The sequence below is a fragment of the Desmodus rotundus genome, chromosome 1 (assembly GCF_022682495.2).
Source record: "Desmodus rotundus isolate HL8 chromosome 1, HLdesRot8A.1, whole genome shotgun sequence".
NCBI lineage: Eukaryota > Metazoa > Chordata > Mammalia > Chiroptera > Phyllostomidae > Desmodus > Desmodus rotundus.
In genome coordinates this window covers 137255682-137281416 of record NC_071387.1, presented here as the reverse complement: position 1 = coordinate 137281416, position 25735 = coordinate 137255682, and the positions used below count along the sequence as shown (strand labels likewise).

Here is a 25735-nt window from a genome sequence, read left to right as displayed (position 1 = left end):
CCTCTCAATGCCATGGCGTGTGCTCGTCTACTGACATCAGCGTACTCCAAACAGGGGGAATCATCTGGCAAAAATGTCACTTTGCCTGCTGTGTTCAAGGCTCCCATTCAACCAGATATTGTGAACTTTGTTCACACCAGCTTGCACAAAAACAATAGACAGCCCTATGCTGTCAGTGAATTGGCAGGACATCAAACCAGTGCCGAGTCGTGGGGTACTGGTAGAGCTGTGGCTCCAATTCCCAGAGTTCCAGGTGGTGGAACTCATCGTTCTGGCCAGGGTGCTTTTGGAAACACATGTCGTGGGGGCCGCATGTTTGCACCAACCAAAACCTGGCGCCTTTGGCACTGCAGAGCGAACACAACACAGAAATGATACGCCATCTGCTCTGCCCTAGCTGCCTCGGCATTACCAGCACTGGTCATGTCTAAAGGTCACCGTATTGAGGAAGCTCCTGAACTTCCTTTGGTGGTTGAAGATAAAGTTGAAAGCTACAAGAAAACCAAGGAGGCTGTTTTGCTTCTTAAGAAGCTTAAGGCCTGGAATGATATCAAAAAGGTCTATGCCTCAGCGAATGAGAGCTGGCGAGGGCAAAATGAGAAACCATCGTCGTATCCAGCGCAGGGGACCCTGCATCATCTATAATGAGGACAACGGTATCAACAAAGCCTTCAGAAACATCCCTGGAATTACTCTGCTTAATGTGAGCAAACTGAACATTTTGGAACTTGCTCCTGGTGGGCATGTGGGCCGTTTCTGCATTTGGACTGAAAGTGCTTTCCGCAAGTTAGATGATCTGTATGGCACTTGGCGTAAAGCAGCCTCCCTCAAGAGTAACTACAACCCTCCCATGCACAAGATGCTCAATACAGACCTCAGCAGAATCTTAAAAAGTCCAGAGATCCAAAGGGCCCTCCAAGCACCACGCAAGAAGATTCATCGCAGAGTCCTGAAGAAGAATCCACTGAAAAACCTGAGAATCATGTTGAAGTTAAATCCATACGCAAAGACCATGCGCCGGAACACTATTCTTCGCCAGGCCAGGAATCACAAGCTCCAGGTAGATAGAGCAGCAGCGGTACTAAAAGCCAAATTGGATGAGAAGGGGGTTCCAGGCAAGAAGCCTGTGGTAGGAAAGAAAGGAAAGAAGGTGGTTGGCCTTAAGAAGCAGAAGAAGCCTGGGGTGGGGCAAAAGGCTGCACCTACCAAGCAGCTTTTAAGCAAACTTAAAGTTGTTTATCCCATAAAGTACCGACAGTTAGTTTTGAATAAACATGTCAAAGGCAGTGGAAAAAAAAAAAGTTTCCCAGTCAAGAAAAAACTAAAGGAGTGCATCATCACCAAACCGTTATTATATGAAATTTTAAAGGGACTTTTAAGAAAAAGAAGATTGAAACTATGCACAATAAAATAGCAATAAATATAAATTTATCAAAAATTGAATCTAAAAACAAAGCAAAGAAGAAGAAATTGAGACAGAATCATAGATACAGAGAGCATGTTGATGGTTGCCAGGTGGGGCGGGGTTATTGGTGAATGGGTGAAGAGGTGAGGGGATTAAGAGGTAACAATCAGTAGTTACAGAGTGGCTATGGGGATGTAAAGTACAGTATAGGAAATGGAGTAGCCAAAGAACCTATATGCATGACCCATGGACGTGAAGAATGGTGTGGAGATTGCCTGAGGGAGTGGGGGGTCCTGGGTGGAGAGGGGCTAAGGAGGAAAATTGGGACATCTGTAATAGCACAACCAATAAAATATAATTTAAAAAACACATTGGCTGGTTATTGGAAAAATCCCTGTCATGTAAATTTTAAAATGTGAAAGGTAACAGGAGAATAAGGGAAATTCCAATCTAGGTTTCTCTCCTAGAATAATAAGAATTAAAAAACAGAAATAGAGGAGGGCTCCTGAGTACTGTTGTGAGTAAAGCTGCTTCTTGGCTTCTTTTTTCTTGGACCTATAAAAGCAGGGAATCCTAATTGGACTCTCACAGTTTAACAGAGGCTACCACCACAATGCATAATGGGTTTGGTGCTGGGGCCAAAACTCAGGGGATAATTTAGTAAATCCCCCTCCAAATCTCTTTTCAAAATTACACTTAGAGATCTCATACCTGGAGTTTTCACTTTGCATTATCATAATATAACTTGATTGTGAATGATGTCATACGTAACTCATATTTACATTATTAAATAACCCTATAATTTTTATAGTTGTGAGGAGACTTCGTTGAATAAAAAGCACTTTGTGTAGTATGTACAAAGAATTATTTTTACTACTAAAAATTAATCTAATGTCTAATAATTTTTATTGTTGCTAATAAGCACTTATTTTAAAAAAAACTCTTAAAACCTTGTGGTTTTATGAGTTTGACTATTGTCTGATATTGCATATACAGGGTCTGGCAGAAATAAAGCCCCTTTTATATTACAAAGTCATAAGCATGTAATTCTGTAACATAACAATATCACACTCAAGCACATCAATGACATTTTAGGTGAAATGTTCAAACTAAAGCTATAAATTATTATACCCATATTATTACCCTACCAACCATGCTCAAGCAGGCCTTACTTCTGCCAGACCCTGTATAAGTGGGATCATGTAGGGTTGTATTTCTGTGTCAGGCTCACTTAGCATAGTGCTCTCCAGGCCATCCATGCTGTTGTATTACAAAAGGCAGGATTTCCTTCTGTTTTTTTGTTGGGTAATATCCTATTGTATGTATATACCATATTTTCTGTATCCATTCATCTAATGATGGGCATTAAGTGGTTTGTGGATAAAGGAAAATCAGGGTGATAGTTAAGCAGTCAAAGTTTCAGTTGTGTGAGATACATAAGTTCTAGAGATTTACCCTACAGCATAATACTTAAAATTGAAACAATACTGTGCTTTATACTCACAATTTTCTAAGAGGGTAGATCTTATGACAAGTATTCTTACCACACACACACATACACACACAATAATAATAATAAAAATAAAGCAGGCAGAAGGAAAGTTTGGGAGGTCATGAATATGTTTATGGCCTTGGTAGTAGAGATGGTTTCATGGTATATGCTTCTCTGCAAAGTTGTAGAGTTATATACATTATGTATATATAGCTTTCTATGTATTAATCATACCTCAATAATGTGGTTTTAAAAATACCCTCTGGATGAGTGGGATATATTCATGCCTCCCTGTGACCATTACCCTCAATAATCCCTTCCTAAACCAAATCTGGGTGTGGCTGTGTAATTTTTTTTGGCCTTTTGGATAATGGGTCGATATGAAGCATGACGAAGGAGCCGAAACTTGAAAGTGCTTCCCTTTTATTATCATCACTGTTGCTCATGGGATAGCCTGTTACATATTGAGAGACATGAGGCCCAGTCAGCTCCAATGCTGAGGCTGACAGCCAGTCCTCCCTGCAAAGCAGTGCTTTCCAAATGCCCAACATTTACTGCAGATGCATGAGAAAGTGTGTCCAATACCAGCAGCAGGACCACCTAGCTGAGTTCCGGCCAAATTAATAACCCATACAGTTGTGAGCTAAATAAATATGTGTTTTACTGGTACTAAATGTTGATGTGGTGAATTATGCAAAAAAAAGTTAACTAATATAGAAACTGGTGCCAGCAATGAGGCATTGCTCTAACAAGAACACAAAACATGTGACATTGGCTTTGGGACCATGTGGCAGACAGGAAATATTTATACTGTCTGGGAAAGCAATGAGAAAGCTGTTAGTGAAGGGTAGAAAAAATGGCAACTTATGTGTCTGTGACAAACAGTTGGCCAAACTGTCACTTGTGGTATTTTAGAGTCTCAAAAAAGTACACAAGACTTTTTGGATCTGATCAGAAGAGATGCTGTAAACATCTGCTAGATACTACTGACCACATAAAATAAGGTATTATGATAGAGTTGAGCTGAATGGGGAACCATTTAACGTGTAAGCAGAATTTAGAGGGAACACAGGATGAACAGAACATGCGGGGTTAGGAAGTATAGCTAACTGGCTCTCAAATCATTCTCCCCACTTTAGAAATTATTTTCGAAGAAATTGCAGTCTGAGGAGAAATTTTCAGGCAAGGGAACAGCTGTAAGAATCTTAAACTTCCATTAAAACTTCTAAAGTATTTAAGCCGCTAAACCTACAAAGTTTTAAGCAAAATATGTGGTCACTGTATTAAGCAAATAAATTGTGGGATGGTTTTTAATATAATCATCAAGTCATAATTCCCAAAGATCAGTTGCTGGTTGTAATTCATGTTGAGAATACTGTAAGAATGTTAGATTTCCATACCCACCCCCGTACTTCCTTTTCATTATCGCTGTACAAAGCCTAACTTAGTAGGTCCTCAATACATATTTAGTAAAGAAAAATACATTGTAATCAGCCTTTTCTTGGTTTAGATAGTATTTTCATATTTTCAGCTTCCAAATTGTTTTCTTTAATGACATTGAGAAATACTACCTTTAGAGTGGTCCTCTAATTGCAAATGATTTGCTCTCTCCCTTTTCTTTTATTCAATTCTAAGGGAGCCTTTGCAGTTAAAGAAGGCTTCCAGTAAAGTCAGTCAAAATCCTCACAACAGAAGATCAATGTGATGATTATAATCACTTTATATTTTCCCTTAAACTCATTCTTAATGTGAGGGTGCCCCTTATTAATAAGATTGTAAAGATAGAGCTCATTTGCATAACCACATGAAAAGAATCTAGAGAGGGCAGCTCTTCATCGTCATGTTGGAGGAAATGGAAAATGGCAATATGCTCAATAGGCTGTGTTCGCGGTCTAATCACAGGGCTGTGTGTCACGTTACTAATTAACATATAAATAGCTGCTATTCAAATCGCTGCCTCTGAATAAATCAAGACACATGAGCCAGATATGCCAATTAATGAGATGGCATTGCATAATATTATAGAGAATGGGTATCTCTATTAGGACACTTGGAAAACAGAGGAAATGGTAAAGAGTGTGGCAGATGTCTTCATCAGAAAAAGAGCTGTTTGACAGGCACCCACCTCCACGGACCCAAATAGCCTTGGGGAGTGGGCAATGAGCCAGGACAGTGCGGGTGATAGGGTACACGTGTTACCTATTATGGACAGACTTGCTTATTGGGTTTTTGGTTTTTTTTTTGTATTCTGACGGGATTTATTTGTATAAATGATCCTAGGTGCTGTCACTTCATTTGAAGACAGGACTACATCTGAGAGAATGGGAAAGAGGTTAAGCATGGTCTTAACCATGCTTATCTTCCAAAAAATTGTCTTCCAAAAAATTTAAAACTCAATCATTGCTCATTCTTACTAAAAAAAATTGTTAAACATTTTTCTGTCCCATCAAATATTATAAACCAAGTTGTATAAATTCATAAATATATATAATTACAAGTGATATATAATGACAGCATTCTACAAAAACTTAGAATAATTTAACTTTTAGCCAAGAAAAAATATTATTTTTCATAACCAACCAAGAAAAGGTAATATTCATCAAAAATTTTTATTGAAAAGTGATAAGAAATGAAGGGTTACATGTCCTTATGTGAATAAAATTAGAACACTTAATTTAAAATTATTTCTCTAGGTACATTATTTTTACAGCTATTTTGAGTAAAACAATTAAATTTCATGTAAATTTATCATATGAGTTTAATATATGTTTTTACACAGGGTGTGGCAAAAGTAGGTTTACAATTATGTGTGTGAAACAGTTTATTCTTGTATTTTATTTATTAATTATTGTATTATTTTCTATAGGGACAACTGTAAGCCTACTTTTACTCCACTCTGTATTTTGAGATCAATTATGATTTTATACAAATAACCTTTTCTGATATTACATATTTTATAATGCAATAATATTTTATTTCATAGTCATATTTGCATATACATGTTTTCATACATGTGGGCACTGTCTTAGATTTTCTTTAATTACTCTCACTTCAAATAATATATTTCTTTATTCTTTAATGGGTCATTAAGCCCTGTATTCACCAATACTGCTTAATTTGCTTAAAATACTGACTAATAAAAACTGCCATTAGAGAGTAACATAATTTTTTAATAATCAGAAAGTATATGCCTTTCTGATTATTAAAGTACTTCTTATAATCTTATCAGTTTTGTAGGCTTTTCAGAATCACAAATCTCTCAGTGTCTAACTAAATTCAATGAAGTGGCTACTGGCTAAATTAATGTTTTTGGATTATATGATGTTGACATATCTGTAGTTCTGGTGTATTTTTTTCATCATGAAATATTCTTTTTAAAAAGGACAGTGAGAAATTCCTTTATTACCATACAGATTTGATTCAGATTTCAATTTCACTGCTATTAGTAATGAACTCACTTCTTTTAATGTATCAAGCTATTTTTCAGTCAGTGCCTAATTTTGCACATTAGATTGAATTACTTACATGTTCATTTAAAGAAGACATCCTACATTTATTCCGTAAGTACATATAGGTCCAATTTTAACCTGTTGATTGTAAAATTGGATTTGATTACATTTAACGTTGCTTCTGACCTAGATATTCTGATTCTAAGCAGGTAAGTCCAATACATATTATTATATATAAATAATGTGATGATTTTTTAAATTACTGATATAAAATTTTTAATTTCATCCAAGCCAATCGCTCTGTTTTTCCTACTTTGTACCTTCTCCTGTAATGCTTTCTGTCCTTGTATCAACCTTTAGTTCTTCATCTGTTAATGATTTCTTTTCCTTAAAAAAAACAAATAAGACTCTACTTCCCCATAACTCTATATTTAACTATATGCATGGATATCTTTAGTGAAAAAGTTAACTGTGTGTTTATTTCATCCCTACATCCTATGTGATGATTCTAAATAAGTAGAAATAAAAAGATAAGCTTAGGGTGATTTCTGTCATCTCAGCAATAAATGCTAAAGCATCATCACTTTTTTCATATTCAAAAGACATTATAGCAATATTTTGTATATCTTATATAATAACTCTAAATACCTGTTAAATTGTATATTCATACCTTGCTTTCAGCACACAAAGAGGCCAACGCTAGTACTTGCCTACGCTTTACAGAGAAGAACAGCTGCAGGGAGTGGTTGCATGAGTTTCTGGTCGTCATGCTCTCGAGCTTGTGCTCTGAACCACTGACCCGTAATAAGTTAACTTCCGGATATCTGGCCAGCAACAATAATTTCCTGAATTTGTATTTTCCTGATTTTGTTAATTTACTGCAATTCATTTACTGAAAATATTTGTTGTTGCAAATTTGTTTTTTATTTCGCAGTGCTGTTTCCTTCTGATATGAACAATTAATTATATTTTAAATCTGACCCAGCATGAGTTATTCCACCTCAATGAAATGTTGTTTGGATAACCTTATAGTATTACTTTAAATGACATAATACCAGCTATCAGTTTTTGTGTTGAGTAGAAAAAAATGAACTGAGGTGAGAAAATTCCAACAAAGGCTCTCCTTTTAATTACTAAACATATGTTTATTAATGTTAAACTGTCTATAGGTTAAAAGTATCACATATTAAAATGTGAAAATAAACAAGTTTGACAGTATTATTTAAATAAGGACCTTTAATCCAGTGAATTTAGATAAAGGAAATGTGGCAACTTGCTTTTCTGTGCTCAGAAAATTCAGGCTTTCTATTTGATTTATTTATTCATGTTTCATATATCAAATCTACTTACCTAGGACCTAAGTAATTTTCACACTGGAACTTTACAAGGACACAAATCTTTGATTTGTTTCCTGACTACATGTAATCAGCCACTATGAGTTCCTATGAGAAAGGTAATTGCAAGCTCACTGTTTTTAGTTTATGTTCCTAGCCTTTCTTTTTCCTTTTACATTCTTTTCTACTTTTTGCTTTCTCCAAGAACATGACAAAAATATTTCTATGAATACTCTCACCTACCCAGCAAGGAGGTATTATATTGTAGCGCAAACTATTAAAATATTTACAAAACTGATCTGGAGAGAAAATCATGAAAACATTCATTTCAAAATGAGTCCAGTTATTTTAGCTCTTTTTTACATCATAATACTGATTTTATTAGTTGTATAATACTCTGATATATTTAAAATTGCACATATTGGAGAGAGTTTAATATGGAGAAAAAGGTCTGTGGTAGGGATGTGTGCCAGTTAATGTATAAAAAAAACAAGTGACAAATCCTAGGCAGAAAAATCCAAATGTACCTACCAGTTCTGTTTCTAAAATCCTAGAGCTTATTTTTGAGAGTCTTGTACTGACGTTTGTCATGATTTACAGTTCACCAGAGTCTCCAGCAGTGCTACATAAATACTTCATGAGATATTCTACTGAGAGTATTAGCATTTTAAGATACAACAGAAATTATTTATATGCCTTTGCTTTAGGTAACATTTTTTGTCAGTAAATATGAATACATGAAGAACTCATCTGTTTTGTTTATAGTTGGGAAATCTTGCTTGGGAATTTACTATAAGCTGAAGTTTGCCTGCTGAGATTCTATTAAGTCTTCATTGCAATGGAAGCAAAATGTTAAAAGAAAATATCTCAGGTATAGTATCGCTGGAGAATGCTAAATATTTTGTAATTTGAACTTTTTCTAAGACATCTTTTAAAATCCTCAGTATTTAAAGAAGTTGATCATTTCCCATGGGCCACAGACACATTTTCTTTCTTTACCCAACTTCAGAAACAAAGAAGAAAATTATCTGCTTAAGTGAGGGGGGGTGAAAATTATCATTCATATAAGCATAAGAACCACACCCAGACTATTCAATTTTTCAATATAATTAAAAATTAAATAATGTAATATAATATACAGAAATAGGTGCTTTTCTCTTTCTCTATCGTCCTTAATCCCCTGAGCACATCACATTTCTAAATTAACACTGGTTTTAAGTGATTTCCCTTAGCCATGACTTCAGGGAGAATAAGATGAGGAAAGATGGCCTGTTCCATTTAGCAAACATTTAAAAAGTACTTGCTTTAGTCCAAGCAACAGGCTTAGTGTCATGGATACAAAAGTGAAATACCATGTGGTATCTGACATTTAGTAATTTTAACTTAGTAGGAAACAAAAAAAATGTGTACATTATAATGTAAGGTGCTCAAAAATAATTGTTATGACAGATTAACAAAGTGATATTCCAGACAATAAAGAAGACAGATTATTTTTGAAAAATAAAATTAGAAATCGATTTATGAATTAAATTAATAAAGTTAATGTTTAGAAATATCTAACATATGCCTTTCTTAAAATACTCAGGGCAAAGATAATTATATCCATGATACCACATTAAACATAAATCCATTTCTTTCTAGTTCAATGTATTATTTTAATCCATATTCTTCTAGACCCTTTCCTTCTAAGATTCTAAGAAGTGGGAATGACAAGAGAACATGCTCTACTTATGCTTTCCATATGTTACACTAATGTGTAACATTAGTGTTAAATGTGAAGAGCCAAATTGAAGTTTTTTCTAGGACATAATTATTACTCACCACTTTAAAACCCTCTTGTGTCCAGCTAAAACTCTGAAGCAATATATAGACACTTAACAAGAAGAAAGAGTATGCCTTTAAGTCTACATATTTGAAGATTCTAAAGAATAAGCCAAATCTTCAGAAGATTTGACTTTGGATGATGGGCACACAGTGCAATGTATCAATGAGGTATCATAGAATTGCACACTTGAAACCTACATAATTTTATTAGCTAATGTCACCCCAATCAATTTAATTATAAAAAACGATAGGCCACTCTTCATCAGTTCATGAAAGAGAAGATCATTCAATAGACACCTATATTGGTAGATGCCCCTGATACCTCAACTAGACTATAACCTTTCAAGGTAAATCAGAAACCTGAGGGAATCTTTGGTTTGCTTGTTGTTGTTTTTTTATTGTTGTTCAATTACAGTTGTCTGAATTTTCTTCCCACCCCTCCACCCCACCCCAGCTAAACCCACCTTCCTCTCCTGTCTCCCCCCTCCCCCTTGGTTTTGTCCATGTGTCCTTTATAGTAGTTCCTGAAAACCTCTCTCTCCACTGTCCCCTTCCCCCTCCCCTCTGGCTATTGTTAGATTGTCTTACACGATGGAAATCTACACAGCAGAGAGAAAGAAGGAGCTTATACCCTTTGCGACAGCGTGGTTCTTGTTTTTTTAAGCTGATATGCCCACCAGACATTACGCATGGAGAATTCCTGTGATCGCTTTACCCTGCCAGTGTGCAGACAATAGAAATAACATTCTTTTTCTTTCTTTAAAACAAACAAATATGAAACTAAAATCAATCAGACAAAAAAACAACCAAACAAAAAAGTACTTTTTGTTTCTGGTTTTGCTGCTATTATAGTTCGATATTGCCTAGGTTACCTTCTTTGGAATGATTGAACATAGATGGAAAATAGTTTATAAACTTATTTAAATATTATACTTATGGCCCTTATTAGAATATTCAAATTCTGATGTTGTTATTAGGGAAAGTTGCACATAAAAGTGACCCAAAAGTAAGGTCTCCGTGGAACACGGCTTATCTCTTTTTATGAAGAAGACAGAGTATTTGACAGAATCATACAGACAAAGTATTTGAAATTCCAAACTGCTTTGGTAGTTATATCAGTAATGTCGAAATTCCTTCACATAAGAATAATATCAGAATTATGATTGAAAACTATTAATACTATTAATTTATTCACGAGGAAGATTTGAACAAAGTGCCTATAATCCTTCGGTATCTTCTGTAAGAATTGCTGAATTACACATGACTTATAAGTTCAAGGACTCAACACACCATCCATGCTTGTGCTTAGAATTTACTTATTTGTGTATTTGTTTACGATTTGGTATACAGCAGAAGTCTCTGGAAGACAGTATTGCCCTAGTTGGAACGTCAAGTATTCCACTGGGAAGCAATAATGGAATGTGGAATAAAAATGAGTCACCCCAAGCATGTTGCCATGATGGGTGATTTACTTAGTAGTTTTGTTACTAATTCCATTGGTTCCTACAAAAAAATTTCTAAACCTCTAGGTATTTACATTTTCCTTGTGATATCATAAAGGCAATAAACATGCTTACAGTGGTTTCTAGACTTGGTGTTAAAAGGCGTGATTTAGGGAACAATCAAAATTTAAATGCAGAAATTGGATCATAAAATAACTTTTTGTCACATAAATTATTTTTATGATATACTATATAGCTATGCTATGCATAGACATGTTCTCATTGAAAATTGGGTTGTTTGAATATTGGTTATGCCTTGACAATATGAATGCCTTATTTATATAAAAGATCCTAAATGCTTTTTGTATAATTTATAAGGACATTCAACAGAGATTTTAATTATAAAGCATTAAAGGTTAGAAGAGTTATTATAAACTTGTAACTGCACCATACTGAGATCCCCTGCTTCCATGGGCTCTAGGCACTTAATTTGTTGGGACAAATAATGTAGAATGGCAAATGACCATCTATTATAGAGAAGCTCAGGGGCACCATACTGCAATGTTGACATGTGTCGATTATGGTATATTTTGGTATTTGTATCATGTAACAAAATTTGTGAATGTATCTCCTGAAAGATTCCAGTCATATCATTTCATGCTTCCTGCATGGTCAGTGACTGGGTCAAAAATATTAGAGCTAAGCCTGGTCCTGCTTACACATTCTAATCAAAAAGAACATTTGAACAGTTAATTAGGAAAAAAAGTAGCTTTATTGACATAATGATTTTAGGTGTGTTGTATTGTAGGTATGTTTACGTTGGGGTTGGCCTATTCACAGAGTGTCTCTGTGTGAGAATTATGAAAATAAGATGATGGGAGGCACTGATATCCTGAGCTTATCAAATAGATTAGGGATTATAGTAGAGATGCCATGCTGAGAACACATTTTCTATATCCTTCAGCTGGCCAAGTTTCACTTATAGCTTAAATTGTTCTCTGTTATTTTCTCCTTCCACCTTTCTCTCTTGAATATGTAAGTTCAAGGCAGGGATGCTAAGTCAAATGTTATACAAACTTCTCACTTAGCCTAAAGCTTTTTCAGCATCAAAAATTCTTCAGGCATATTCACAAAAGTGTGGGGGTTGAGATAGATCTGAGTCAAAAACTTTTGCCTTTCCCCAAGCTTCCTCCTTTTTCCTCTTGGGATTAATATTGTATTGCCAAGAAAAAGCTGCCTTTACCCTTCCAGTTCACCATTCTTTCCACTGCGACACTACAACCATCAACATGTGGAACCTGATTAAAAACACACAAGCAAGCAAAATAGAACCAGAGACATTGAAATTAAGAACAAACTGACAGTAACAAGAGGGGAGGGGGGAGGGTTGTCAGGAACATGTACAAAGGACCCATGGACAAAACCAAAGGTGAGTAGGATCAAGGGTGGGAAGTGGGGATGGCTGGAGTGGGGGCAGTGGTAGGAGGGAAATGGGGACAACTGTACTTGAACAACAATAAAAAAAGTTAAAAAAATAATAGCTCACATGTTTCTGATACTTCCCAGCTCATGAAGTAATCATAGCACCTCATGTAATGTGCCCAGCCACCTTTATGGCAGGCGAAAAATTCAGCATCTCTGTTGACTGTAGATGGGGAGGCCGAAGTCCAGCTGGGTTAGTGAGAGGTAGAGCTGCAGGTGGAACCCATATATAATAACTGATGTTGATACTTTTCAAATTATTGCTAAATAGCCCTTCATACCCACTTTGTGTACATGCTAACCCTAGAAATGTGGAACTGGAATTGTCCCAGGGTCACTTAATTAGTATCAGTACCTCTGCTTATATACATGCACCCTTTCTGAAAATTAAAAAGACGTGCTTTCAGATGGACCCTGCTGGTGTATTACTCAACTAGCAAAAAGCTATGTGTGTCTATAGAAAAAAAAATGTAGCTTGTGCCTTGGCGACCAGTGACCCAGCCTGCTAGTGGCATAGCCAGGGCAAGTTAAGACAGCGCAAGATCTTGGACTGAGCATCAGTTCTTCTCAATCCATCTTCTCAGAAGGGAGCAGGGGGTCCCCCCTCCTGCTGCCCATGCAGCACACCCCTCACTCATCCCCATTCCACTCAGCACCCCCTTGTGCCCACCGCACTCAGCTTCTGAAGTAGCTAAGGTCTTCCTTCAACACTTTACCAAAATAAAAATAAACTTGTTCTCATTTTCGTCATTACAAAACCTTGTCAGTGGTTCTATCAAGTATATTGTTCTTTCTTATATCTACTTTTTCAAAGTTAATTCAGTTCTAAAATTATAAACAGAAACATATACATAAACAAAACACAAAATTTCTAAAGTTAGAAAATAGTATTTTATCATAACTAGAGTCTCCTCAATCAATTGAGGATCAAAGACTTAGGCACAAACCAGGGAAACGAACAATCCTTATATTTCAGTCACTGTTTTTCTTAAATTATATGCCTTCAATTTCCTATTTTCTTTTTCTGTGTATGTCTTTGATACTGTGAAAGATTGAATGTAATTCTGTGAATTTGGAAAGCAACATACTTGATGGGTTATTTGTGTAAACAAATCCACATTAATGCAAAGTTAGCAATATGCTACAAATGAGTTTGATTTCTCAAATTCGCTTTCTCAGATGTTACTGGTAATTGCTCTTAAGGAACAACTCACTGTTTCCTCTTTCAAGAGACTTATGACAGTGGAGCAGCAATCAGGAATGAATATCCCCAAGGGCAGTGAGCAATCTCATACAACCCAACAGAAAACAATTGCGACATTTATTCCTAGAATATGTAGCAAAGCTTTTGAACAGATTCTCTTAAACTCTATTACAGCATACACTGCAATATGGATTCTATAAAGATGAAATATAACAACTCAATTTTGCTAAATTAAAAGTAGGCTTTAAGTTTTTTAATCAAACAACTGCCTTAAATATAAAGTAAATGTAAAACTAAAAACGAATGTTTAAGAATACATCAAATGCGTCCACACATCGTGCAACAGCTATGCTTCAATGAAATGTGTTTTTTAATTCCATCATTTTGGAAGTCAAGCTAACGTGCTAGTTTTGAGCACTATACAATGCTGATATTTGACATCAACTCTTCTCTGTGCACATTAAAAGATTCCCCCAAATAATTTAAAGATAAACAGGAAAATGTTAAGTAGTATTTTTACAGATAAATTATCCAGTAGCTATTGATATTTTATATCAGATATTTAAAAAGAAAAGAAACACTCGCTTTCTAAGGCTTTTGAAATATTTTATTTCATCATGGTGGTGAGAAGAGTACAAAGTATTTCTTGTTAGTGTTCAGTCTTTTCTAGGATCTTGAGTTTTGTAGCTTAAGATATAAAAGACTTCAACAATGGGTAGTATACTTTTTTTCTTTTAACTTTGGCAGTTTACAAGGAGGATGCTAAAATTAGGCAAGATAAGACTTAAGTTGACTTACTAAAAACCCATATGGATGCTGTCAATTAGAACATTAATTTGATTTAAAAATTACATGTAATTATATATAACATTAATATTATATGATATACTGATGACAATATATTATTGATATATAAGAATCTTAGTTTGTAATTATAAATTGCAACTTCTTATACCCTTGACACTGTCTTTCACAGAGCAGAAATTTTTAACTTTAATGAAGTCCCTCCTATCAATTATCTTTCATGGATCATGTGATTGGTATTATATTGAAAATGTCGACATCATCAAGGTCATCACAACACAGTCCTACGTTATCTTCCAGGAGTTTCATAATTATGCATTGACCATTAGGTCTATAATGCCTTTTGAGGGTTTTTTTGTGGAAGGTGGAAGGTTTATATCTATGTTCTTTTATTTTACATGTGAATGTCCAAATGTTCCAGCACCATTTGTTGTAGAGACTATCTATGCTCCATTTTATTATCTTTGCTCCTTTGTTAAAGATCAGTTGACTTATTTATGTGGGTCTGTTTCTGGGTTTTCTATTATGTTCCACTGACCTTGTTGGGTAGCCTTTCACCAATACCACACTGTGTTGATTACTGTACGATTATACAATAGTAACTCTTGAAGTTGGGTAGCATCAGTCCCGAAAGTTTGTTGTTCTTCAAAATTATGTTAGGTATTCTGGGTCTTCGGCCTTTCCACATAAACTTTAGAATCAATTTTTCCATAAATTGATATGCATAAAATATCCATATCCATATAGATATTCATAAAATACTTGCTGTTATTTTGCTTGGGATTTCACTGAATCTATAAATCAAGTTGGGAAGAATGGACACCTTGACAATATCACATCTTCTTGTCCATGAAGAGGGAATATCTCTCTATTTATTGAGTTCTTATTTGATTTCATTCATCACAATTGTGTAGCTTTTCCTCATATCAATGAATGTCTTAAAAATTGATAAAATTATCAATTAATGCTTTCTATTATATTAACACACATAAAAGATAACCTGCCTGATTTTTGAATTGTTCACTTCTATGCCAGTTTTATTCAGGGACTTCATAATTTGATTTTACATTGTTGTATTTAAAAGATAATTCAGGAACAGCTCTAGTCCTTTTCATCAGTCTCACCTGCCTTAAGAAAAATATCAAATGAATAATAAGAGAAACATGATGTGTGGTGGTTATAATGGTAGAAGCAAAAAAGAATCTTTTAATTATTTGAAAGTTAAAAATGCAATAGTTTTATTGCATTTCAAGGTGCCTGTGTATATAAGACTCTCATGTAGCTCAGTCACTAAGAAATGATTATCAAAAGATCAGCATTTCTAGGTTGACATTCTTTCAAATCTAAGATGATATTCCAATTGATATCCAACACATATTTCTCACACAATACAGACTAGGTGTTCATAGTACTGTTGTTGCTTTTTATTAAAACATTGTCCAAAGAATGACACTTTCAGTTTCAGAAATGCAGACTGATAATCACCTAACTTATATTAATAATCATAGCTCATAAAGCATTCACTTATCATTTCCCCATAAATAATTATCATAAATGCTTAATTTTTGCATGACAAGATTTGAATACTTCTATTTATCATGATCTGAAGATTTTAAGTTCCTGTTACCTAATGGTTTAATTAATTTACCTGGGATTGATTGGTAGTTTCCAATTCTGGGATAGCTTATTTAAATGATTTCCTTATGATAAAAGAATAGAGATGCTTAAAGAAGTAAAATTATTACTTTAAATATCTTTTTAAAAATTAATAGCTCTTTATGTTTCTATTTTCTAACCAACAAATTCACCAGAAACAGCTAACTCAATTAAGGTTAAATATAAGAGGAGATTTTTATTTATAATTATATTATTACCATCAAAGTGCTTAACACATGTGGAGGAATACATGTTTTAAAATATGTAGATAATTTTAGACATAATATTATACATAGACTGATGGCAATAATGTTTTTATATGTTTTTGTATGAATCTGTTTTGTTCATTTCATAGTAATTTGATTCTAATATAACAGAATAATGAAAGCATCAGGAGTGTAAGTGACTGACCCTTATCAGACAATTGTCATAAGGTCAAGATGAGCACACACATTAGTCTTCTAGTTGTAACTTACACGATACGCTTTCTCCAACTTGATGAGATGATCATTTTATGTTTTAATTACCATGTTCAAACTTTGAATTTATCAGGGAAGTATTCATTCGTTTTTCGGTTTATTATTCCTATTTTCTTTTTTTTTTTTTTTTTTTTTGTTTTTTTTTTTGTTTTTTTTTTTTTTGTTTTTTTTAATATATTTATTGATTATGCTATTACAGTTGTCCCATTTCCCCCCCACTCCACTCCATCCTGCCCACCCCCCTCCCTCCCACATTCCCCCCCCATAGTTCATGTCCATGGGTCATACTTATAAGTTCTTTGGCTTCTACATTTCCTACACTATTTTTACCCTCCCCCTGTCTATTTTCCACCTATCATCTATGCTACTTATTCTCTGTACCTTTACCCCCCTCTCCCCCTCCCACTCCCTTATTGACAACCCTCATGTTCTAGTTGTTTGCCTAGTTTGCTCTCGTTTTTGTTTTATGTGTGGTCGTTAATAACTGTGAGTTTGCTGTCATTTTTACTGTTCCTATTTTTGATCTTTTTCTTAGGTAACTCCCTTTAACATTTCATATAGTAAGGGCTTGGTGATGATGAGCCTCTTCAACTTGACCTTATCTGAGAAGCACTTTATCCTCCCTTCCATTCTAAATGATAGCTTTGCTGGATACAGTAATCTTGGACGTAGGTCCTTGCGTTTAATCTTGGGTAATGTAATTATGATGTGTCTTGTTGTGTTCCTCCTTGGGTCCAGCTTCTTTGGGACTCTCTGAGCTTCCTGGACTTCCCGGAAGTCTATTTCCTTTGCCAGATGGGGGAAGTTCTCCTTCATTATTTGTTCAAATAAGTTTTCAATTTTTTGTTCTTCCTCTTCTCCTTCTGGCACCCCTATAATTCGGATGTTGGAACGTTTCAAGGTGTCCTGGAGGTTCCTAAGCCTCTCCTCATTTTTCCAAGTTCTTGTTTCTTCATTCTTTTCTGGTTGAATGTTTGTTTCTTCCTTCTGGTCCATACCATTAATTTGAGTCCCAGTTTCCTTCTCGTCACTATTGGTTCCCTGAACATTTTCCTTTGTTTCTCTTAGCATAGGCTTCATTTTTTCATCTGTTTTTCGAATAGATTCAACCAAGTCTGTGAGCATATTGATAACCAGTGCTTTGAACTGTGCATCCGATAGGTTGGCTATCTCTTCGTCGCTTAGTTGTATTTTTTCTGGAGCTTTGAAGTGTTCTGTCATTTGGGCCATTTTTTTTGTTTGTCTTGGCGCGTCTGTTACTTTAAGGGGCGGAGCCTTAGGTGTTCACCGGGGCGGGGTAATGCTGGTCGCTGCGCAGTGATGCTGTACGTGGGGGCGGGGCCGAGAGGGAGCAATGGCGCCCGCTTCACTCTCCTCCGGATTTCAGTCTTTCACTCCGCTACCCACAATCAAACTGGGCCCCTCTGGTGCTGGTTCCCGAGTAAGTGGGCCTGTGCACACTCTAGGCCCCTGTGGGTCTCTCCAACAACCTCTCCTGTGAGGCTGGGAGTCTCTCCTGCCGCCCCAACCCCCAGGGGCGCTTTCAATCAGAGGTTTGAGGCTTTATTTCCCCGAGCTGGAGCCCTGGGTTGCGCAGCGGTCTGCTTCTCTGCCCGCCGTTCGTCCGGTTTATCTGTGGGCGAACGTGGTGCCGCAATGTGCTATCCGCCGCTCTGCCTGCCCCACTCTCCGCCACTCTGAGTCCGGCCCTCTGGGTTTATCTGTGCAAATGTGGGACCGCAGGGTCTGCTAGTGCTCGGACTGCCTGCGCCATTTGTCCCACACTCTGCCAGTCTCAGTCCCGCCACAGCCACGCGAGTCCTCTCCACCCCAGTGCCGTCTCCGCCCCTCCTACCAGTCTGGATGAATGATTATTTTCTGTTTCCTTGGTGTTGGTCCCCCTTGCTGTTCGATTCTCTGTCGGTTCTGGTTGTGCGAGGAGGCGCAGTGTGTCTACCTACGCCGCCATCTTGGTTCTCCCTATTATTCCTATTTTCTTCTGAGCTATGCACCCACATTTTTTAGTATATCCTAAAATTTCATTCAGAGTAATTAAAGAACTGGTTTTATAACTAAGGTCAAGTTTAGGCCAGATGGGTGTCTTTTGAGCCTGTTGTCTCCTTTGATATCAGAACTGACTTTCCTACTTTAAGCCTTCAACATCTTTCATGGATGATCATAGAGTCATCCTCAGTAGTCTCCTGACCCTCTTAATTCTACTAAAAACCCTTAGTCTGAATATCTTTTAAAATGCCTCATTATCTAATTGTGTCAATGCTCTGTACTGTATCTTTTTTTCCCCTGGAACCTCCATGAACTGGCCTTTTCTTGTTTCAGCTTTTCCAAACCACATTGCCTACATCTTCTCATTTCACTGACTGCATTTCCGACATTCGGAGTCTCTGGCAGTCCACCAACATGTGGAGAGGTTCCACACTTTCCACGTTCGTTGAGCCCTGTATCTAGAACACTTTATCTGCTTGGTGATCTGCAGATTATTTACTGAAGACCACTTTAACTACATCCACAGATTAACTGCTTCTCCTTTAAGCCATTGTTGCAAATATGTACTTCTATATGTAGCATTGCCACGATATATTACAATGACCTACACATGGTTATTGCTTTCACTAGTCTCGATTTCCTTGATGGTAACAAAGGTGGTATTTATTTTTGTGTCCTGAATCTATAGTCATGCAACCTGAACCACAGAGGCCTTCGTAAAAGTTTGGTAACTAAATGAATGTTGGTGGAATAGCACTTAAGTCTGTGGGTTAAATAGAATTTGCTGTACTCCTAAATGAGGCGAGGCCTGGCCTAGTCACAGCAATCACATTTTTTAATGTCATGTGTTTTGAATATATAATGTTACTTAAATTAAAATTTGTTTTTCCTTAGTAAGATTCAGATAGGGCAAATCAAATTTCAGAAAAGTTCTTCATGAATATTCATGTTGGAGCTCTGCTTTAAAAACAAAAGAAAGAGGAAAAAATAACAATAAAAATTTAGTATTATGCTAAGATTAGTTAATGTACACTTTGTGTTATTTAAGTAACATTTATGATTTTGGGCTTCTGTTTCAATTTTCTTTCTTGTTTTCTGGCAAAAATATTCATCTATAGTAATAGCTGTGCTCTTTAAATAAAAGTACTAAGGGTTTGTGTGTTGAACCTGGCATTAATATCTATATGAAGTAGAGGATATTTAATTTATATTTGAATTAGTCTATTAAAACAGACAGTGTATATAGTCTGTCAGTGTGTCTAATTGGGTGGGAGGACTTATTTGTCTGCGAGGTCTGATGTACATGAAGTCTGTTTTGCTTTGGGTAAATTGAAATCTATCTCCCATGTTGTTTTAAGATAATAATCTAAGTGTTAAATTACACATATGTTTCACAGGAAAGGTAATATTATGCTTTTGATATTGCCCACTGTACATGTTCTTCCTTTTAAAAGCCAAGATCTAAGATGTGATGACAGATATATATGAACATTGAACTAAAATGTCACCTGTAAATATTTAAAACCATGCAGAAACAAAGTAATCACTGAGAAAAGTTTTTACAGATATTCCAATGAAATCAACTGGTGACATTATCTTAAAAAATAACACTCCATATGTCACCATACTTACAGACAAGATTGCTTTTTATGTATTCAGTGGACTTGCACTGTTTCTGAAAATAGCAAAAGAAATGCACTTCCTCCAAAAGAAGGCAGGACAGTCACTCTGCACTTCAGCCTTATGTTTACTAACCGTAAGAGCATCTGCTCCTGACAGCACGTGCTTGACAGCTTCCTGCAGCTTAGGAGGCGTTGTCTGGAGCTGGATGGCTGCAGAGCGTCAGGGCTGGTGGGCTCCACACTCATCCTGGAAACCATCTAGCAGAGCGCATGTGGCAAATGATGCACGGACATAGGAGGAAAATCATCTCCCATACTGTAAGCCTTCTGTTCTCTTAAACCACACACATTAAAAGAGAAAGAGGTATCTGTGCATGTGCTGTTTTCCTTCATTCTTATTTCAGAGCTTTAGTTTGAGCTCCAGATAGATTGTTGCATTATCCCTGGTAAAGTGAGAAAAATCTATTTGAAAAGAGGAAGGAAGTTAAATAAAAGAGAGATTCTGATCACCAGGATGACATTATCAAGCTGCAAAAATGGGACCTGCTTTTGTTTTATTTTGTGTCCTCCATCTCAAGGACAATGGGTCCTCAAAAAGACTCTATTGCCCTTTGAGAGCTTGTGTTTAATGTTCAGCCTGACATAAATTGCATTAGCTATTTGTTATTGCTCGGAATTCACAAACTTTAACAGCTTTTTATTGAAAAATGATGTTTTCTAAAACCTAGTAATTACAATTGAGAGCTCCTTCTACTGTTGAAAAGATGAATGAGTCCTTTGTATAGGAAAGAACAGGATGGAGACAGGTGCTCCGTCCTAACACTGAGCAGGCTATGCTAATATTGAATTTAATTATGCATTAACTATCATTTTCTTACTGAGATTTGTCATTGCTCTTATTTTTTTTAAACTTTTGAAAGTCATTAATTAAGCAAGCACAGTCAACATAGTCTTCTAATACCCACTTTTAAGGAGCTCATATTTTAAAAACCAGACATATGGGTCTAAAATATGTAGTGCAAATTTATACATTTTTTGAAGGGTGGGAGTAAAGCCAGTCCACACAGCCCCATACCACTAGGGTTACATTAATAAAAACTAGATCCAATTTTCAAAACTATAACTATGTGAAAACATTGGTAGTGCTGGTAGGAAAGCAAAGATTAAATGAATTAAAGAACTCTTAAGATATGTAATAGAAGTAACAATTACCTAGTAAGTTTCTAGCAAATGATCATTGCCATTCATCTTAATTGCATGGAAACTAACAGTAACAGCTGCAGCAACAGTAGCAGCAGCAACAAGTAGCATTTATTGCAAGCTCCCTATGTGCCAAGCCCTCTTAAATATTCTTTGTGGTTTGCCACACCAACAAATGGCAATATGTGGCAATACTGTGGAATCCACATCTATGCTCACTGACTCTAAACCCCATCTTTGAATCCCTAAAGTGCCCTATGTGCCAAGCCCTCTTAAATATTCTTTGTGGTTTGCCACACCAACAAATGGCAATATGTGGCAATACTGTGGAATCCACATCTATGCTGACTGACTCTAAACCCCATCTTTGAATCCCTAAAGTGCCTCATAGAGATTAAGTAAAATGAAAGTTTTGGATCCCCGTGGTAGAGATTATCCCAAAAGACACAACCACAAAGATTAGGGGCAGGTCTTTATATGGCAGACTGCACAGTGGGATAAAGAGGTAGAAAATCAGTGAAAACTGCACTGATCAAGAAAAGCGTTTTGGCAGGTGTTTTGACCACTGAGAATAGGAAGCATCTATTCATTGGTGTTAAAAGTCATGGGTAGGTGGAAAAAGAGAATTCCAATTTAGAAAAATACATGAAACAAAGCACAGAATGTACTGTACTAGTAAGACTGGATTTGATTAAAAAGTATGCATTAGCAGAATTCAATTCAATTCATAATTGCCTTTTTCAGTTCCCCCCACTTCCTCCATAGCCCACCCTGCCATGTTACTTTGGCAGAAATCACTGTGTTGTGAAGTAAAATTGCTGCTGGAAACAAAGATGAGGAAAGTAGCTATTTTGAGCTTATTCTTGAAAATGACTCATTCGACTCCGCGTGGTTTTGTTTTCTCAGTCTAAAATGATTAGCTACATGGATTGAATAGCTCTATGCACATTCAAAGAACGAACATATCTTTGCATATGGAAAATAATGAAATGGGCAATAAGACAAAGATGTGGGCATTTTCAGTAAGAATTTTTCCTTGAGGCAAAATGTTTTTCCCAGAGGCACCACTCCAAATATGGCTCACTACAGTGTCACCTTCACTGCTTCTGCAGAGGTGAAGAGAGAAGAGTAAACAGTCCAGTGATGAAGCAGACCAGTTCAGTGAAGGGCAGTTCAATGCAGGACGAGATGAAAATTTCAGAATCATCGGTCAGACATTAGGTAACTCACTTATCTTACCATAGAAACTCTTAAAAGAAATCCATTTCTACTTTTTTAAATTCATGAAACCAAATTTTTTAAATAGTTATTTTTAAGTCAGTGAAGTCAGAATGAAAACATGATTAATTAGGTGATTTTAGATTAAATAACATGTCCTAGGTAAATGGAGCATGTGGATGGTTAAAAAATAGTATGAGTGCGGACATAGAGTTGACAACCTCACGTGTGTTTTTTTTCCCCAAGAAAGAATAAATAATCAAAGAAAAACACAGCTACTCTCCTTTCCTATATTTTTTAGCATAATAGATATTTTAAATGTAAAGTACATTATTTTAGAATAAAGTGTTGTCACTTAAGTTAAATACATTAAAAATCAATTAAATTTGCTACATTTTTGTCATTTTTATTATATCTTTATGGCAAAGCCAAATCGTTACCAATGACTGACCCTGGTCTGTGGGTGGGACTGGAAGTGCCCGGTCCATGTCAGTGGTTGAACCACAATTTACAGTCTGAGTCACCTCAAGACAAAGTAGGTATTCTCAGTAGGATGTAATATGGAAATAGCTTTATTTTGTTTCCACCATGGACCTCAAACCCATCTTCTTAAACTTCTCTTCCCTATTCTTTGTCAAAGTCTCAAACATATTCCCTTAAATTCCTATTCATTTGCAGCTATTTGAAGAGTTTCATTTCAGTTATTCAAAAGTGCTAATAAATTTGAATCAAAATCAATTCAAATGTATTGTTCTTTGCAATTTAGGCCACCCTTAGAATTCTCAGAACGTCAGTAAGAGAGGGAGTATGATCTGTTCTTTTTGCTCTCCTTATTACACATACTCCCCCAACCCCTTTGCTGTTCTGGCTTCATAGGATCAGGGGCAGGGAAAAGAGTGAGGGTGAATCAGATAGCACGTCAAATTCCTTGTTTGGTGCTGATGTTATCTAGCATTATACGGAGCATGTCCACATTCTGGTGATCTCTTGTATGCAGCTTTTTTGTGTAACTTCAAGAACCTTCCTCGGGGACCGCTGCACTGAAATATTACATGCTGTAGGTAATGTTCTACTCAAATAACTTTTTACATGTCTTCCCAAACTCCTCCCCTCCAGCCCTTCTGCTACAATATCTGGACCCAGAAGGAGATATTCTAGGTCAAGTCTCTAGAAGCAACACACACACATCAAAGAGCCAATGCCACAGGAATTCATTCATTGTTGCCCCAGTAACCCAGGAAGCACAGGTCACATTCATCGTTCTCCTCTCCCTTTGTCCTGTTCTGTAGGTAGCTATGGTCAACTGCTTTCCTCTGTCCCTCAGAGGAGAGTTAAGTCCAAATCTCCATGTTCTGACTGAACTCTGCACAATGATGTCAACTTTACCAAATATCTGTTTATTGTATTTAGTGATGGTGTCATAACAGGGTCAGATCTATTTCTACAGACTAGCAAATGTTCAGCTACACAGAAAATTGTGGTATCCCCTCTGGAAACCAAGCCAACACCACATCATCACCACTGCCAAAGTCTCTTCAAGTAATTCTCTCTCTGCTCACTTTACCTGGCTTAAAGCAGATGAGGGAGTATGACCCTGTCCTTTCAACTCTCACTAATTCCTTCAAAGAAGTATTTTTCTCTTCAATGAATCTCTGCCTTCTTTTTTCCTACTGCAGTGTATCTGGACTATCTTTTGATACCTCTTAATAAACCTTAAAGAGGTGTGGTCTAAAAATATGGAAACTCATCACCCATAGTGCTGGAAATTGGAGCCCCAGGGGGAAAAATGTCTGAGGCAAACTTCATTAGATTTGTTTATTCTTTTACCAAATCATTTGAATATTGAAGAAAGCATTAATCTAGACAATGAGAGCTGAGAGTCTAGAGACTTCTTGAAGTTAATTATAAAGCTCACGTTACTGAAAGAATTATAATAAATGACCCAGCTCTGTTTGATTCCAGAATGAGTTTCCAGAAGAAGAGTATTTTTCTGTCTTCAGCTTGGACACATTACTCTCCAAAGCAGTGCTGTTTGACAATGCTTGCATGCACTGTCTGAAGGCTGCATTCGAAAGCATGGCGTGTGCTTCCCAATAGAAAGCACTGTTATTCAACTCTCAACAAATGCTATTTAAAATTTGTCTTAATATTTCTGCAATGCAGGTTCTCTTCCACACATGTCTCTGACAAAATGAATGGATTGTTAATAGCCCTTTAGCACCTTAGCTTCCTTTTAGAGGAAGAGGTACCATTTTCTTTTTATAGTTCTATATAGCCAAAATTAATATTTTCATTCCCCATATTGTATGTGTGTATGTTCACCATCTGGAATAAAGTCTAACCTTATTTTATTGCCAAACACAACATATTGGAACCAGTCAGAATATGAACATCAAACTTAACATTAAGACATCAGAACATCAAGAAAGTAGATAAATGACTACAGCTTCCACTTTTGGTATTGCTTTGCACATTCATATAGTTCAGCTCAAGCTGGGGTTTTCGAGGCCAATGACAGCTTATGATTTATTATTGATGTTGTCAGTGACTATGATATACCAATATCTACCTAATGTTCAACTGAAAAACAAGGCAAGGTGAAGGCCAGTGTGTTTTTTTTCCTTTCACAAAATCTTTTGAAAATATGGTGCAATTATGTTAGATGATTCTGGATGATTTGGTGGTCAAAAAACATTAATGATTAAACAAAATACAGTCATTATATATTAATATACTCAATTGTGGAAAATGTCAATATAAATTTTGTTATAATAGTTCAGAATCCAGAGTTAATAATAATGTTAAAATTATAATATTCTTGTAACAAAAATGTAAATTTTATTTGCAACCTAAAATTATTCAATTGAAGAATTCTTTGCTAATGGATAGGAAAAAATACTGATATCTAACTTTACTCTTTTTTTCTATTAAACTAATATTAATTTATCTAAAATTTTTAATTATTCAGATACCTTCCCCCATTTTATTTTTACTAGAATAATATGAAGTATGTAGGGTATGAGGAAAAGTTCTATTTTATTTTCTTGTAGGCTTACCAATGTTGGGTGAGAATTTTGTCTTTCTAGCTCTTAGGACACTTCACTTTCCCTTCCTAATTAA

The 25735-nt window shown here is 35.9% G+C and overlaps 1 pseudogene; it reads left to right on the top strand.

Annotated features, from left to right (window-relative positions):
- On the top strand, nucleotides 1–24712 carry LOC112307216 (large ribosomal subunit protein uL4 pseudogene; annotated as a pseudogene).
- The last annotated feature ends 1023 nt before the right edge of the window (nucleotides 24713–25735 follow it).